Below are 16444 nucleotides of genomic sequence, written 5' to 3'. Positions count from 1 at the left end.
TATAGAACTCTTCACCACAAATCAGCAGAATATACATTCTTTTCAGCACCACATCACACTTATTTGAAAATTGACCACATGGTTGGAAGGAAAGCACTCCTGAGCAAATGTAAAAGAACAGAAATTTTAACAAATTGTCTCTCAGACCACAGTGCAATCAAACTAGAACTCAGGACTAAGAAACTCACTCAAAACCGCTCAACTACATGGAAACTGAATAACCTGCTCCTGAATGACTACTGGGTACATAACGAAATGAAAGCAGAAATAAAGATGTTCTTTGAAACCAATGAGAACAAAGACACAACACACGAGAATCTCTAGGACACATTTAAAGCAGTGTGTAGAGGGAAATTTATAGCACCAAATGCCCATAAGAGAAAGCAGGAAAGATTTAAAATTGACACCCTAACATCACAATTAAAAGAACTGGAGAAGCAAGAGCAAACACATTCAAAAGCTAGCAGAAGGCAACAAATAACTAAGATCAGAGCAGAACTGAAGAAGATAGAGACACACACAAAAAAAAACCCTTCCAAAAAATCAGTGAATCCAGGAGCTGGTTTTTTGAAGAGATCAACAAAATTGATAGACTGCTAGCAAGACTAATAAAGAAGAAAAGAGAGAAGAATCAAATAGACGCAATAAAAAATGATGAAGGGGATGTCACCACCAATCCCACAGAAATACAAACTAGCATTAGAGAATACTATAAACACCTCTATGCAAATAAACTAGAAAATCTAGAAGAAATGGATAAATTCCTGGACACCTACACTTTCCCAAGACTGAACCAGGAAGAAGTTGAATCCCTGAATAGACCAATAACAATTCAGAAATTGAGGCAATAATTAACAGCTTACCAACCGAAAAAATGTCCAGGACCAGATGGATTCACAGCCAAATTCTACCAGAGGTACAAAGAGGAGCTGGTACCATTCCTTCTGAAACCATTCCAATCAATAGAAAAAGAGGGAATCCTCCCTAATTCATTTTATGAGGCCAACGTCATCCTGATACCGAAGCCTGGCAGAGACACAACAAAAAGAGAGAATTTTAGACCAATATCCCTGATGAACATCGGTGCAAAACTCCTCAAACATACTGGCAAACCGAATCCAGCAACACATCAAAAAGCTTATCCACCATGATCAAGTGGGCTTCATCCCTGGGATGCAAGGCTGGTTCAATATATGCAAATCAATAAACATAATCCAGCATATAAACAGAACCAAAGACAAAAACCACATGATTATCTCAATAGATGCAGAAAAGGCCTTCGACAAAATTCAACAGCCCTTCATGCTAAAAACTCTCAATAAACTAGGTATTGATGGAACGTATCTCAAAATAATAAGAGCTATTTATGACAAACCCACAGCCAATACACTGAATTACTTTCAGTATATTGGAAGCATTCCCTTAGAAAACCGGCACAAGGCAAGGATGCCCTCTCTCACCACTTCTATTCAACATAGTTTTGGGAGTTCTGGCCAGGGCAATCAGGCAAAAGAAAGAAATAAAGGGTATTCAGTTAGGAAAAGAGAAAGTCAAATTGTCCCTGTTTGCAGGTGACATGATTGTATATTTAGAAAACCCCATCATCTCAGCCCACAATCTCGTTAAGCTGATAAGCAACTTCAGCAGAGTCTCAGGATACAAAATCAATGTGCAAAAATCACAAGCATTCCTATACACCAATAACAAACAGAGAGCCAAATCATGAGTGAACTCACATTCATAATTACTTCAAAGGGAATAAAATACCTAGGAATCCAACTTACAAGGGATGTGAAGGACCTCTCCAAGGAGAACTACAAACCACTGCTCAACGAAATAAAAGAGGACACAAACAAATGGAAGAACGTTCCATGATCATGGACAGGAAGAATCAATATTGTGAAAATGGCCATACTGCCCAAGGTAATTTATAGATTCAGTGCCATCCCCATCAAGCTACCAATGACTTTCTTCACAGAATTGGAAAAAACTACTTTAGAGTTCATATGGAACCAAAAAAGGGCCTGCCTTGCCAAGACAATCCTACGCCAAAAGAACAAAGCTGGAGGCATCACGCTACCTGACTTCAAACTATATGACAAGGCTACAGTAACCAAAACAGCGTGGTACTGGTACCAAAACAGAGCTATGGACCAATGGAACAGAATAGAGCCCTCAGAAATAATACCAAACGTCTACAACCATCTGATCTTTGACAAACCTGACAAAAACAAGACATGGGGAAAGGATTCCCTATTTAATAAATGGTGCTGGGAAAACTGGCTAGCCATATGTAGAAAGCTGAAACTGGATCCCTTCCTTACACCTTATACAAAAATTAATTCAAGATGGATTAAAGACTTAAATGTTAGACCTAAAACCATAAAAACCCTGGAAGAAAACCTAGGCAATACCATTCAAGCCATAGGCATGGGCAAGGACTTCATGACTAAAACACCAAAAGCAATGGCAACAAAAGCCAAAATTGATAAATGGGATCTAATTAAACTAAAGAGCTTCTGCACAGCAAAAGACACTACCATCAGAGTGAACAAGCAACCTACAGAATGGGAGAAAATTTTAACAATCTACCCATCTGACAAAGGGCTAATATCCAGAATCTACAAAGAACTTTAATGAATTTACAAGAATCAAACAACTGCATCAAAAAGTGGGCAAAGGATATGAACAGACAGTTCTCAAAAGAAGACATTTATGGAGGCAGCAGGCACATGAACAAATGCTCATCATCACTGGTCATCAAAGAAATGCAAATCAAAACCACAATGAGATACCATCTCACACCAGTTAGAATGGCAATCATTTATAATAAGTCAGGAAACAGGTGCTGGAGAGGATATGGAGAAACAGGAACGCTTTTACACTGTTGGTGGGACTGTAAATTCGTTCAACCATTGTGGAAAACAGTGTGGAAATTCCTCAAGGATCTAGAACTAGAAATACCATTTGACCCAGCCATCCCATTACTGGGCATATACCCAAAGGATTATAAATCGTGCTGCTGTAAAGATACATTCACACGTATGTTTACTGCAGCACTATCCACAATAGCAAAGACTTGGAACCAACCCAAATGTCCATCAGTGATAGACTAGATTAAGAAAATGTGGCACATATACACCATGGAATACTATGCAGCCATAAAAAAGGATGAGTTCATGTCCTTTGCAGGTACTTGGATGAAGATGGAAACCATCATTCTGAGCAAACTATCGCAAGGACAGAAAACCAAACGCCGCATGTTCTCACTCATAGGTGGGAATTGAACAATGAGAACACTTGGATACAGGGTGGGGAACATCACACACTGGGGCCTGTTGTGGGGTGGGGGGATGGGGGAGGGATAGCATTAGGAGATATACCTAATGTAAATGACGAGTTAACTGGTGCAGCACACCAACATGTCACGTATATACGTATGTAACAAACTTACACATTGTGCACATATACCCTAGAACTTAAAAGTATAATATAATAATAATAATTTTTAAAACTATGAAGATTTTAAACCAACCAGCAAGTACTAGAAATAAACATTATAAAGACATTAAAATTTTAAAAAATCTTATTAGATAGGTTTAGCAACAAACAAGACACAGCTAAATGAATAATTAATGGATTCAAATATAAAGCTAAGGAAAATACCTAGAAGATCAAAATGATCAAAAATATGAAAGAATATTTAAGAGACATAGAGGATAGATTTGATATCCAATATACCATAACAAGTGTTTTAGAAGGAGAAAGAAGAGGATATGAGAAAAGAAGTAGTATTTGAAGATACAATAGCTAGGGATTTTCCAAAACTGATGGAAAACTTGAGCTCTAAGATCTAAAAAGCACAATAAATCCTAGGCTGAATAGGTAAACGTAAATTCACAGCTAGACACATCTCTGGAGCTGAAAAAGCACCAAAGAAAGTAATATCCCACCAGAGTAACTAACCAAAAAAAAAAAAAAAAGACTTTTCTATAGCAAAACTAGAAGCCAAAAATCAGTAGAATATTACTTACGAAGAACTGAAAGAAAATACTTGACTAGTTAGAACTTTATACCCAGCAGATCTATCCTACAGGGACAGGTGTGAAAGACATTTTCAAACTAACAAAAATGGTAAGAATTTACCACCAAAAAAAAACTTACCAAAACAACTGCAAGGAAGGATAAAGCAGAATGAAGAAGATTCAATCCAGAAAATAGTACTCAAATATAAGAAATAATAATGAGCAAAGAAACTAAAATATGAGGATGAAACAAAAATATTGGATAATGATAGTACTTAAAATTTGAGATGAGGAAAGTTAAAATATTTTTGTGTTACTCATGAAAACAGAAATATAAGCCAAAGTTAGACTTTTTGGTAAACATGCATGTTAAAATTTTAAGATTAGCCACTAAAAGGATGAAATTCGAATGTATAATTTCTAATCCGGTAGAAGAGGGAAAAGACAGAATTTTGAAAATAAACTAAAATAAAAGAGAAAACAAAAGGTAACACAGAAAAATCAGGATAAACTTTTACCTAATTGGGAGATAGAAAAAAATCCAAATCCTACTAAATATAAACAAATAACTTGCAAATTAAATATCAGAGATTACCAACCTGATAAAATAAATAAATTCAGATAAATGCTGCCTACAAGAGGACACAGAAATGTTAAAATGGAAAGGATGGAAAAAATACACCAAACTAACACTAATCAAAAGTCAGATATAACTGACTCTCAATAATTCTCAAAAGAATATTCTCAAAAGAGTAATTACTAGAGTGGTTACCAGAGATAAAGAATGTCCGACAAAAATGACTTTCAAATCAAAATAATCATTATCAGAGAGCTTACTAGAGATAAGGAATGTCAATCTATAATACTAAAATGTGAAATTCACAAATAAGATTCTACATATATAAATGCATACCGTACATAACCTCCCCCCAAATATATGAAGCATTAATGGGCAGAGTTAAAGAAGGAATTGATAAATCACCATCATAGTGGGAGAAAAACCAACAAAAATAAGACGTTAGTATTTATTAAGCAGACAAAAAATTAATAAAAATATAGAAAAAGTTTATACATAACCTTTATTCAAATTAACAAGCTTAGTTTAATAAAGATATGTAGAACCTTCCAATCAATAGTCTCATAATATAAATTTTTAAAGCATGAGATTTTGTGAAAAGTGATCAACTATGACTATATAGCAAGTCTTGGCAGATTTCTAAGAATAACTATAAATATATGCTTTGATTACAGTGCACTAAGTTAGAAATAAAAAGCAGAAAGATAAGATTAAAAATACACTTTGACACTTAAAAAAGTTTTAACACACACACAATTCATGGATGAAAATGAATTTATGATAAAAATGTAAATTACCTACAATTCAGGGATGATGAAAATCCTAAACATCAAATCTTGTGAGATGCTGCTAAAAATGCTCATAGAAGGAAGTTTATAGGCATGAATATGATATTATAAAAGAATTTGTTATCTAAGCAACAGACTTAAGTTAGTAAAAGAACAATGAAATGAACAGGAAAGAAAGGAAGGAATAATGAAGAATAAATGTTAATTAAACATAAAACAAAGATAAAAGGATTGATGAGGCCAGGCATGGTGGCTCATATCTGTAATCCCAGCACTTTGGGAGGCTGAGGCAGGAGGATTGCTTGAGGCCAGGAGTTTGAGACTAGCCTAGACAATGTAATGAGACTTACGTCTCAACAGAAAAGTTAAAAATTAGCCAGGCATGGTGGTGCGCACCTGTTGTCTTAGCTACTCAGAAGGCTGAGGCAAAAGGATCCCTGGAGCCCAAAAGATTGAGGTTGCGGTAAGCTATGATTGGGCTACTCTGCACTTCAGCCTGGCCAACAAAATGAGACCCTGTCTTTAAAAAAAAAAAAAAAAAAAAAAAAAAAAAAGGATTGATATAAACAAAAGCCAATTTTTTGAAGTCTAATAAAATAGGCAAAACTAGCAGAATTAAAGGAAATGCAAAAAAAATTAAAAATGCCTATAATTAAAGCAGAGATTTAAATAAAAGAGGACACTATGAACAACCTCATGCAATATTTAGCACCATTTCTTAGATCTGAGCAAAATGCCTTACCCCCTGCCCACTTTGGTTTGAATTTTCTGAGTAAATTGTCATAAAATAAATATTATTTCAAAATGCTTTCATGTCCTTACAGATTTCTTATTATTATTTCTATTTTTTCTTCCATTACAAATAAAATCTTATACAATCAACATAGCACCATAATTTATGAAACTATTTGTAAATATAGGCTATCAGCTCCTCTGTCTTAACCACCATCTGGTTGGTGTTGCTGCTCTGGACCACTTCCCTGTTCACTTGGCAGCAGATCTTTAAGTTGTGTGGATCTGCTACACTGTCCTTGGTCACCAAGGCAGGAGAGGGCAGAAGGTGTCAAAGGTTTTTCCCAGCAGCCACTGTTTCCCATTATGTCTCATTTGCCAGTCATTACCCATAGTGAAGCCAGCCACATGGGCCATGGCATCTGTGGCCTTGATGTGCTTGCCTTTCTTTCCAGTGACCATGGCCGCTCCACATCCCAGTCTATATCCTGGCTCTCCAGTGGGAGGACCATCTCATCATAGGGCTCCACGATGGAGTTGGCAAACTTGCTGAAGATAATGGGTTCCATGGGCACAGGCATGTTCTGTTCTTTGCAGTGGTCCACATAATTCATGCCCACACAAACCACCTTATCTGGCCACGTGACTGGAGCCAGGAAGGTTACTTCCAACCTTGATAGGACTGGCAACTGGGTACCCAAGGCTCTTCTTGCCACTGAGAGGGTGGCCTCTCCCTGCTCTAGGAACTGTGTCATCATCTTGGGGAGCATAGAATCAAAGGCATTGGGGTTGATAACTCCTCCACCATTCCCCGTCTCCAGGCCAAAGTGAGGCCCCACCAGGTGGGGTGCCTGGAACTGCACTAGTCTCATGTCTCTGGAGGGTTGAAAGGGCCACTCTGAGCCTGCGGCAGAGCTGTGAGCAACTTTCTTCTACCAGAGACCAGCATCAGAGCCTGGCGGCAGTGGCCGGTCCTCCTGTGCTGGGTTAGGGCTTGGGGGGCTGGAGGTCAAGGGCAGCGGGCACCTGAGCATTGGCACCAATGACCGCGGCTAGCGGGGGAGCTGCATGCAGCAGCCTCAAATATGTATTTCAAAGTGATACAGAGTTGGTTTACCTATGATGCTCAGAGCTCTCCATTCAGTGTCTGCAATGGAATAAAGCATATCTTCTTCTTTCCTTCTCGTTGTTAACATTCTCAGATTTCAGTCTTTACAGGAGAGCCAAATGGATCTGTGGAAATCTAGAATTTTTTTTTTTTTAACAATTCTCACACCAATGGGTGGTTGAAGTTTTAATTTTTTTCTTTGGACACATAATTCAAAAATTAGAGAAATGATTTTTGTGTGTTACAATTTTTAGCCTCCTGTCTTTTTTAATGTCTGAGACATACCTTCTGAGGATATCAAAGTCAAACATTTATGTTATATGTCTTCTATGTGTCATCTGCTTTGTGCTTTTTTTCCCTGCAGCCAATCATAATCCCAAATATTACAATAAAGATTTTGTGGTTTTTTATTATTCATTACTCTTTAAAATAAAAATTTCTTTCTGTCTAGACCCTCCAAAGATATAAATATAATACGATACAGGAAACGTTGATGTTTTACAGATCAAAATGATACTGAGAAGTCTGGCACAAAAGAAATACACAGTAGACTTCACACTACCAGGAAAATTCTGTTTACCAAAAATGTGCCAACTTTCTATTGTGTTAAGTGTCATTGTTTAGAAAAGACAAAAATCACTTCCTCCAAAAAACATATGGAGATGGAGTTATCTTTAGAAATTCCCAGGCTTTAAAGTTTCATGAAACTTTCTACTTTCTGAGCAAATAAATAAATGAATAATTGCCATCTCTTATTTAATAACTCCAGTATTCTCATGACCTCAATGTTTATAAAATGAAAATAAATTAAAAATGAAAAAATACATAGCTGGAAAAAAAAAAAAACAGTTAAGTTGCAATTAGAGAGATTTTATTGCTGGTAAGTTTGAGTTATTTCATTTAGATAAATCTCAAAAAAAAAGGGAATTCCTCTTCAGAGAAAGAAACATTGAAATGACAGCATCCAAATTCCATTACTAGAGAAGACACAGTAGCTTAAATCTATAAAGCTGAAACTGGAAGAGCAATCCAAAATGGCAAGTAGTTTTTGCACACTTCCAGGGAAACAAAGTCCCCATACTATTGGATGTTACTTATTGCACTACTCTCCCCATTCAGAAAAGAAGGGAATAGGTATACATGTTGACCATATTACATACACAGTGGAAGATATTTTCTAGCCACTGCCATTTATTGAATATATGTGCTAAGCACAACTAGAACATACATAAATTCAGTTTATTTTACTCTAACTCTACAAAGGTTTTACTATTCCCATATTATAAATGAGAAAACCGAAGCTCAGAAAGCATGAAAGCCTCAAAGTTAGTGAGTAATGGAGTCCAAATTTCAATCCAGGCTTGTTTAATTCCAAAGTCCAGGCACTTCATCATTGTCCCAACATTATAAGGGGCCAAATAAGGAATTAAGACGTTAGAAGGCAAGCAACCCACTTTTGGTCCCAGAGAGCAATAAGACCCTGAACGTATCTTTCATGAAGTCAAGGAATTACTGGATAATTTGGCCTAACACACTGCTCTCAATTTAACACAGCTGTACTCTTTCTCCACATTTACATCCATCTTTCATCTGAGTTAAACTACATGACTTAAGTACTTTAAGCCCCATTTTGCCCATTGACTTATTCAGAACTTTGCAAGCAGTTTAATCTGAAAAAGCCACATAAAGGGCCGTATATTAACTTTTTCTTTCTTTCATTCTCTTCCTTTTTCTATCTGCTAAAATTACAAAAAATGTTCATTTTAATTACACATGTTTGGCCAGAAAGTTCATATGATGCCTATGGTTCTGAAGAGTGAGTAGGTACCCAAGGGGGAGACATTTAAAAGTTGTTCCGTTGTCATCCCAGCACTTCAGAAAACCAAGGCAAAAGGATCGCTTGAGGCCAGAAATTCGAGACAAGTCTGGGCAACATAAGGATATCTTGTCTCTACAAACGAATTTTTTTTAATTGTCCATTGCCATGATAGGAATACATAAACAAGCCAGGCATGGTGGTGCACACCTGTAGCTCCAGCTACTTGGAAGGCAGAGATCACAGGATCGCTTGGGCCCAGGAGTTTGAGGATGCAGTAAGCTATGATCGTGCCACTGCACTCCAGCCTGGGTGACAGTGTGCAAGCTTGTATATATATGTATGTGTGTGTGTGTGTGTGTGTGTGTGTGTGTGTGTGTATGTGTATATATGCTATATATATATATATATGGCTTGTGTGTGTGTATTTATAGCTCATATATATACACATAGCTTGTGTATACACATAGTGTGTATATATATATATAGCTCATATATACACATATAGCTTGTATATATATATATATATAAAATAGCTTTGGAAGATACATTTAGGCGTTCCAGCAGTAGAAGCCACAGTGCTTAGTTTCTCATCGAATTGAAGTAAGAGAGAGCTTGACTTCAGGATTTCTGGTTTGGGAGGCTGAGTGGATGTGATATCAGTTTCATCCTCAAGGTGTTAAGTTTGATAATCTTGGAGACTTCTGGCTGGTAAAGTCTTTTAAGTCTATTAAGCAGTTAGAAATAAGGGTACTCTGGAGAAATGTACAGGTGAGAGATAGAGATCAGACAGGTAGTTGTTGAAGTCATGAGAAGGTACAGCACTGGTGTAAAGATAATAAAAGAGGGTATTGTATTATGTTGTATATTCTGCTTTTAACATTATGAGTATTCTCTATATCATTAATAAGTCATCAAAATGTTATTTTAAATTACTAGAATTTCATGGTGTGGATGTGCTAAAATGCAATCATTTCCTTACTGATAGGTACTTAAATTGTTTCCAATTTAATGGCCACAAAAACCTTCAGAAGATAAGTAAAGACTTCATTAAGTCAAACTGCAGGTACCATATATGTCTTTGATTAATTAAATACATTCCAAGAAAGGTTTTTGGAAATAGAAATATTGACTAAGCATAACTCATGTTTGCCTTTAAAAGAAGAGAGTTTCTTTATTTAAATTTTTATTTTGAATTTTGTGGGTACATAGTAAGTGTATAAATTTAATGGAGTACATTGCCTTAAATTTCATTATAAAATCAGATGTGCATTCATTCAGACAGAAAAATTGGCTACTCAATAGATATGTAAATTTTACTTTAAAATAAAGTGGACTTTATTAAACTATATGTTTGAGGAGATAAATTATTCTGGTAAGATACTAATAAGAAAATGTTAATTATGCCATGTTATATTCTAAATGCATAAAATGAAAATATATCTTCTCTATCATTTATAATTAGCTAAAAAAAATTAGAGTAAAAGTTAGGTAATCTAGAAGGTTCAACAAATATACGTGGAAAGCGTAGAAATTGGACTGTTGGATCTTCGGAAGAATAAATGTTTATGGAGCACTAACAGTGTGCTTGAAAATTAATCCTTATAGTAAACATATTTGTAAACCCCATTACAAATGAGAACACTGAGGCACAGGAAGGCAACTTGCTCAAAGTCAAACAGCTAACTCCCAAGCTGCTGCTGCTGCTGCTGCTCCTCCTCCTCCTCCTCCTCTTGCTCCTCCTCCTCCTGCTCCTCCTCCCTCCTCCTGTTGCTCCTCCTCCTCCTCCTCTTTATCCTCCTTCTCCTCCTCTTCCTTCTCTTCCTCCTCCTCACCATTACACTATGCTGCTTTCTCGAATCCACTTATGGTGGGAAAGAATAATCTACAGTGCAAGAAGTGACTGCATCCCGAGAGTGGTGTGTATGATTGCTTACATTCAAGTTAGAAATCTTTAACCATTCTCTTTAGGAAGAGGAGATAGGCAACACATTTTGATCAGGTGTTTTAAAAATGTTGAATCTGTTTATTTAAACTAGTGGACAATTTGAAAGTGTGGACTAGGATTATGATGGGGAAGTCATCCTCAATTTGCAGGTCACTGTGGAGTAGACTAAAGGATTCATGCTTTGAATTAATGAATGAAAATAAATGAGCAGGGGGCCGGGCGCGGTGGCTCAAGCCTGTAATCCCAGCACTTTGGGAGGCCGAGACGGGCGGATCACAAGGTCAGGAGATCGAGACCATCCTGGCTAACATGGTGAAACCCCGTCTCTACTAAAAAATACAACAAACTAGCCGGGCGAGGTGGTGGGCGCCTGTAGTCCCAGCTACCGGGAAGGCTGAGGCAGGAGAATGGCGTAAACCCGGGAGGCGAAGCTTGCAGTGAGCTGAGATCCGGCCACTGCACTCCAGCCTGAGCGACAGAGCCAGACTCTGTCTCAAAAAAAAAAAAAAAAAAAAAAAAAAAGAAAATAAATGAGCAAACCAAGTCCCATAACCAGAGTGTCTATCCAAACAAGGTCAGAGACAGTATTACTGTGGGGGTCCAACCTATCAAGCAAGTGGAAGAGAGTCCCTTTTTGGTATTCAGCTTTCCTTTAGAGGATCAGAATTAGACATTATGAATGCTGTGACTGGACAACTGTATTCATGAGCATAAATTGGAGTCACAAGATAAATTAGGATCTCATGCAGGATGTTGCTTACGAAACACGAATCCATTCAACTGGGAGCAAAGAGACCAAAGCCACCACAAGCATGACCAAGGCCACTTAGCCTCTGACTTAGGGCCATGATGTTGGTGGAGAGGCAACGTGACCACCACTGTCCAGCAGTGGCAGGCAGCCTAATTTCATTTCATGGGTGACCAGGAGTTTGATGGTTATGCTACCCAAGCAATTAAGGGTGGCTAGAAATTCAGACGCTGATTGCACCCGAGCAAAATTACTCTTCTATCCTTCCAGGCATGCTTATATTCCAAATCTAACTTTGCACCTTAATGTTTAATCCACAATGTTATATTCAAACTGCATTAGCCTGCTTTACTTTCAACTATAGCTAGAAGCCCTCTTGTTTAACACAGTTACTCAGCTGGGCACAGTGGCTCACACCTGTAATCCCAGCACTTTGGGAGGCCGAGGCGGGAGGATCACAACGTCAGGAGATCAAGACCATCCTGGCTAACACGGTAAAACTCCATCTCTACTTAAAAAATACAAAAACTTAGCCTGGCGTGGTGGCAGGCACCTGTAGTCCCAGCTACCCGGGAGGCTGAGGCAAGAGAATGGCGTGAACCTGGAAGGCAGAGCTTGCAGTGAACGGAGATCATGTCACTGCACTCTAGCCTGGGCAACAGAGCGAGACTCCATCTCAAAAAATTTAAAAAACGCAGTTAATAAAAAATGGTCAATGTGAGAATCATTAAAAAAAAAAATGTCTTAAAACATGAACATTTGTTCATATTCAAATGTGTTTGTTTATTATGGGGTTCAGTCTTTCATGAGTGTTGGTCTGAATATGGAGTTCTAGATCATATAGTTTATGTCAATCACATCATTTATATATTATCAAAATTTTCCATTTTAGTTTATTTAAAATGAAAGAGAAAATAGAAAAGCCTATGAAACAATATAAATGTAGCTTTCTATTTAGATTTTTTAACTTAGAGACAAACTTCTATCATTGTCTCACCTGTCCTTGATTTGACTGTAGTTTTCTTTACTGGTTTACTTTTTTCACCAGTGAAAAACTTATTCAACTTATACAATTATCTCATAAAAGTTTTTTCTCTTTTAACCCTCATATTTTATTGATTTCTATAATATGTAATTAAGTTACTGGACTTCAATAATGAGTACACCTGCCATAAAGGGGTTTTGGTATAAAAACAACTTGAGGAACATAGAGATCAAAAGATGGTAAGGGAAGTACTGAGCTCGGTAAGAGAGTGAACCAAGACTATGCAAGGTTGCATGTGCGTCAACATATTTGACAGAGAGAACGGAGGTCATTGGTCAATGCTGTGGTTAAGTAGGGTTGGTTAAGGGTCAGTGTGGAAATCAAAGATGGAAAGTTTCATTCATAAAGTGATATTTTCTTGGAAAATTCTAGCCCTGCAAGTCAATTTTCCCCTACCAAAACACCTGAGCCTTCGTGTCCTCAGCTGAAAAATAATGTAAATAATAATAATACCTGCTACCCACCCTACCTACTTCAAAGGATTGTGGAAGGGGCTAAATGATACGATGTTGGTGAAGGTGCTTAAATCTCTGAGCCTATATCAGTAATATTCCATCGGAGTACCAGGAATAAAAGTAGCTATGGTAATAATAATTTTAGACAATCTGACCCATTCTATCCCTCTCAACCCAAATGAAGCTAAGTGTGAAGATTTTATTTACTTAGAGCCACATTCTGTGTGATGATACAGATCTTTAGCTTATAGAGCAATATCTCTGATATTTAAATATAGAGAAACTAAAAGGAAAATAACTTAAAAATAGATTTTTTTTTTTTCTGGCAACTAAACAACTAGCTAGACCTCCTCCTCAAATAGCGCTCACTTGGTGGGGGCCAGAAGGAGAATCAAGGGAAGAAAAAAAGATCATAAAAACGTGAGCTTGTGACCAGGTGCCGTGGCTCACGCTTGTAATCCCAGTACTTTGGAAGGCCGAGGTGTGCAGATCACTTTAGGTCAGGCGTTCAAGACCAGCCTGGCCAACATGGTGAAAACCCCGTCTCTACTAAAAATACAAATATTAGCCAGGCATGGTGGTGCACACCTGTAATCCCAGCTACTTGGTTGGCTGAGGCAGGAGAATCGCTTGAACCCGGGAGGTGGAGGTTGCAGTAAGCTGACATTATTCCACTGCACTCCAACCTGAGTGACAGAATGGGACTCCATCACACACACAAAAAAAGAATTTGCATTGCTTTGTGTTACATCCTGCTTTTGCTGTAAACCACCAATTACAAAGAACTGGTTAATGTCCAGAATCTTTTCAGTCAGGGTTTGATAATAACTTGCTTGCACAAGAGATACAGTCCTCTAGAAACCTGTTTTTTTTCATTCAAATTATGGAGTCTTAGAATTAATAGATAATTTTACTGAAAGGATAAGCCTAGTTAGCAAAAGAATAGCGATGATTTGGGGTTATATTCTGCTAAATAGCATGCTATTTTGAATTACCTACAATTAGTGTGGTTTCACAGTATTATCTGTAAGACAGCATTTTTCTTCCTTGCCTTTTCTGCCTCTTTTATCTCATTGTTGGCACCACAATAAAGAAACCCTAAAAAGCTGTGCGGGAAAATAATTTGAACGTGAACTTGTACTCTCAGAAACGACTGCATTTGCAGCTCTCCCCCACCTCATATTCAAAAGTACCCACACTTATCTGGTCTCTTTTTCTAGTGTCATCTAAATGGGGGAAAAATATATTCAGTGTGTAAAAATAAGCTATTGTATCTCAGAAAGGAGATGGGATGCTAATTAAGGGTTGTTTGAATGAACAAGTCACATTGCATTGTCTACTGGGAGCTGACTGCCAATTGCTTTTTTGGTAACGAGTCAAGAAAAACATTCAAGAGGGCCCTGGCAAGCTTGGGAGAGAAGCGAGCCGCATTTCCATTTATCAAGTAGGTGCAGAAACCTGTTCAAGTATTAAGAGTCCGGGTGCAGGCGGCAAGCTCCTGCCTTGCAGTTTTTCTTAGTGGTTTTGAGAGCCACCTTCCTAAAGAGGGGCCTGCTGCTCAGGTCTGATCATGGACAATGGGGCACGTACGCCAGACTGCTGGACTACTGAATGAATGCCTCTTTCTTTGTTCAATACCTTTTTCAAGATTCTTTGTCATTCTTCTTGGACTCATCAGGAGGCATGGGTTTTAAGATACACAATAGCTCGGGTCTTACAGCGAAATAATTGATGCTTCATTGAAAGAAACCAGGCAAATTGGTTAGTATGATTACCTTTAACAAAGCGGGAAAATTTTAAACATTTGGCAACTCAGATTTCGAGAGAAATGAGTTGCTCTACTTTAAAAAGGCTTCTTCTCTTAATGTTAACATTAAGTCAGCCAGAGTCAGTCTTTTGGTCTGATAGCCTGAGAGTCTTGGGTGGCATGTAAATAAAGCTGAAACAATTTACTTCATTTGGAAAAAGGGTCAAAATGTAGAGGATGTAGATGTGTTTTTATTGTAATGGATGAAAGAAACTGATTCTGCTAGGTGAAGTGACTTCCTTCGCTGTGCTAGGTTGTAGAGTAGTGGTACTTAGCATAATAGAGCCCTGGAGGTGTATTTTTGATACTTTATGTGCCTTTTCCTTTGTTCTTTAATTTTGTGAGTCTTTTGCTGCTCTTTTAAATCTGTAAGTATTTAAATTTTTATCAAGTGTATTCATAGGCCTTTGACAAAGATGTGAAGAAACAAGTGTCCTGGGTGTTAAAAGGTCCTGATTGAAGGCAACAAATGAAAGAATTTCTTTGTAAATGTGTGTATGGTTGGGAGAAAATAAGTGCTATTTAAACATTTGTAAAATTAACATTGCTTCCAAGAGCACTCAAAATAAAACATCAACATTTGTCATTTTGCATTCTTTATCATGAAAATTCATGGTAAAAAAACGGTTATTTTGCAGTTGTTTAAAAAGCAAAATAATATGAGATTATACGTATGCTTGAATCTCATTTTGCAATTTTTATTTAATTAGAGTGGCTATAATAATACCAAAATAATATTTAATGCATGAAGATCTAATCCCTTTGGGCCAAAAATCTATCACCCAGTAGTTTTAAAATAGCAACAATAATAGTAGCATGTTTTAAGTCCTTATTCTATGCCTGGCTTTATCCTAAGTACTTTCCAGATAGCCAATAATAAAGAGACTATAACCAAAGGGGTTAAGTATCTTGTTCGTGGATTCACAGGTAATGAATGGTAGAACCAAAATTTGGACCCAGGCTCTGAGTTCAAAGCCTGCACCTTAACCACCATGCTATGTTGCCTTGCTTGCAGTATAATTATTATCACTCTTTTAAAGTTCCTCAGGACGACCTGTTGTAAAAATATTTTTAACGTAATTTTTGTAAATTAGTTCCATAGAAGTGAAAAAAACTGTTGTTCTGGGAAAATATAATACCATAGTTATATTAATGATCATTACATCTGCCTTACATATAAGGGAAACTTGGTTGTATGCCATCTAACATGTTAGATATTCTCATTAGACATCAGTTTGCTGAAGCAGGAAAATGTAACTTTCCTCAATTATTGTGGGAAAACATTCTTTTTATTTCTAGTCAGCACATGATAAATTCTAATATTTGGATCTTAATTTCTTAATTCTTAAATTTCTTAACTTAGTTCTTAATTAGTTCCTAATTTCTCTGAGGAGT

The 16444-nt window shown here is 37.2% G+C and overlaps 1 protein-coding gene and 1 pseudogene across 3 annotated transcripts in view; one reads left to right on the top strand and one right to left on the bottom strand.

Annotated features, from left to right (window-relative positions):
* The window catches only part of PTPRR (protein tyrosine phosphatase receptor type R), a 292728-nt gene that overhangs the window by 251214 nt on the left and 25070 nt on the right, over positions 1-16444 (top strand). The gene's annotated exons all lie outside the window — the stretch shown is intronic.
* Positions 6295-7071, bottom strand: LOC111552346 (annotated as a pseudogene).

Source organism: Piliocolobus tephrosceles, chromosome 10 (genome assembly GCF_002776525.5).
Source record: "Piliocolobus tephrosceles isolate RC106 chromosome 10, ASM277652v3, whole genome shotgun sequence".
NCBI classification, from domain to species: domain Eukaryota; kingdom Metazoa; phylum Chordata; class Mammalia; order Primates; family Cercopithecidae; genus Piliocolobus; species Piliocolobus tephrosceles.
This window is presented reverse-complemented; position numbering and strand designations above follow the sequence as displayed.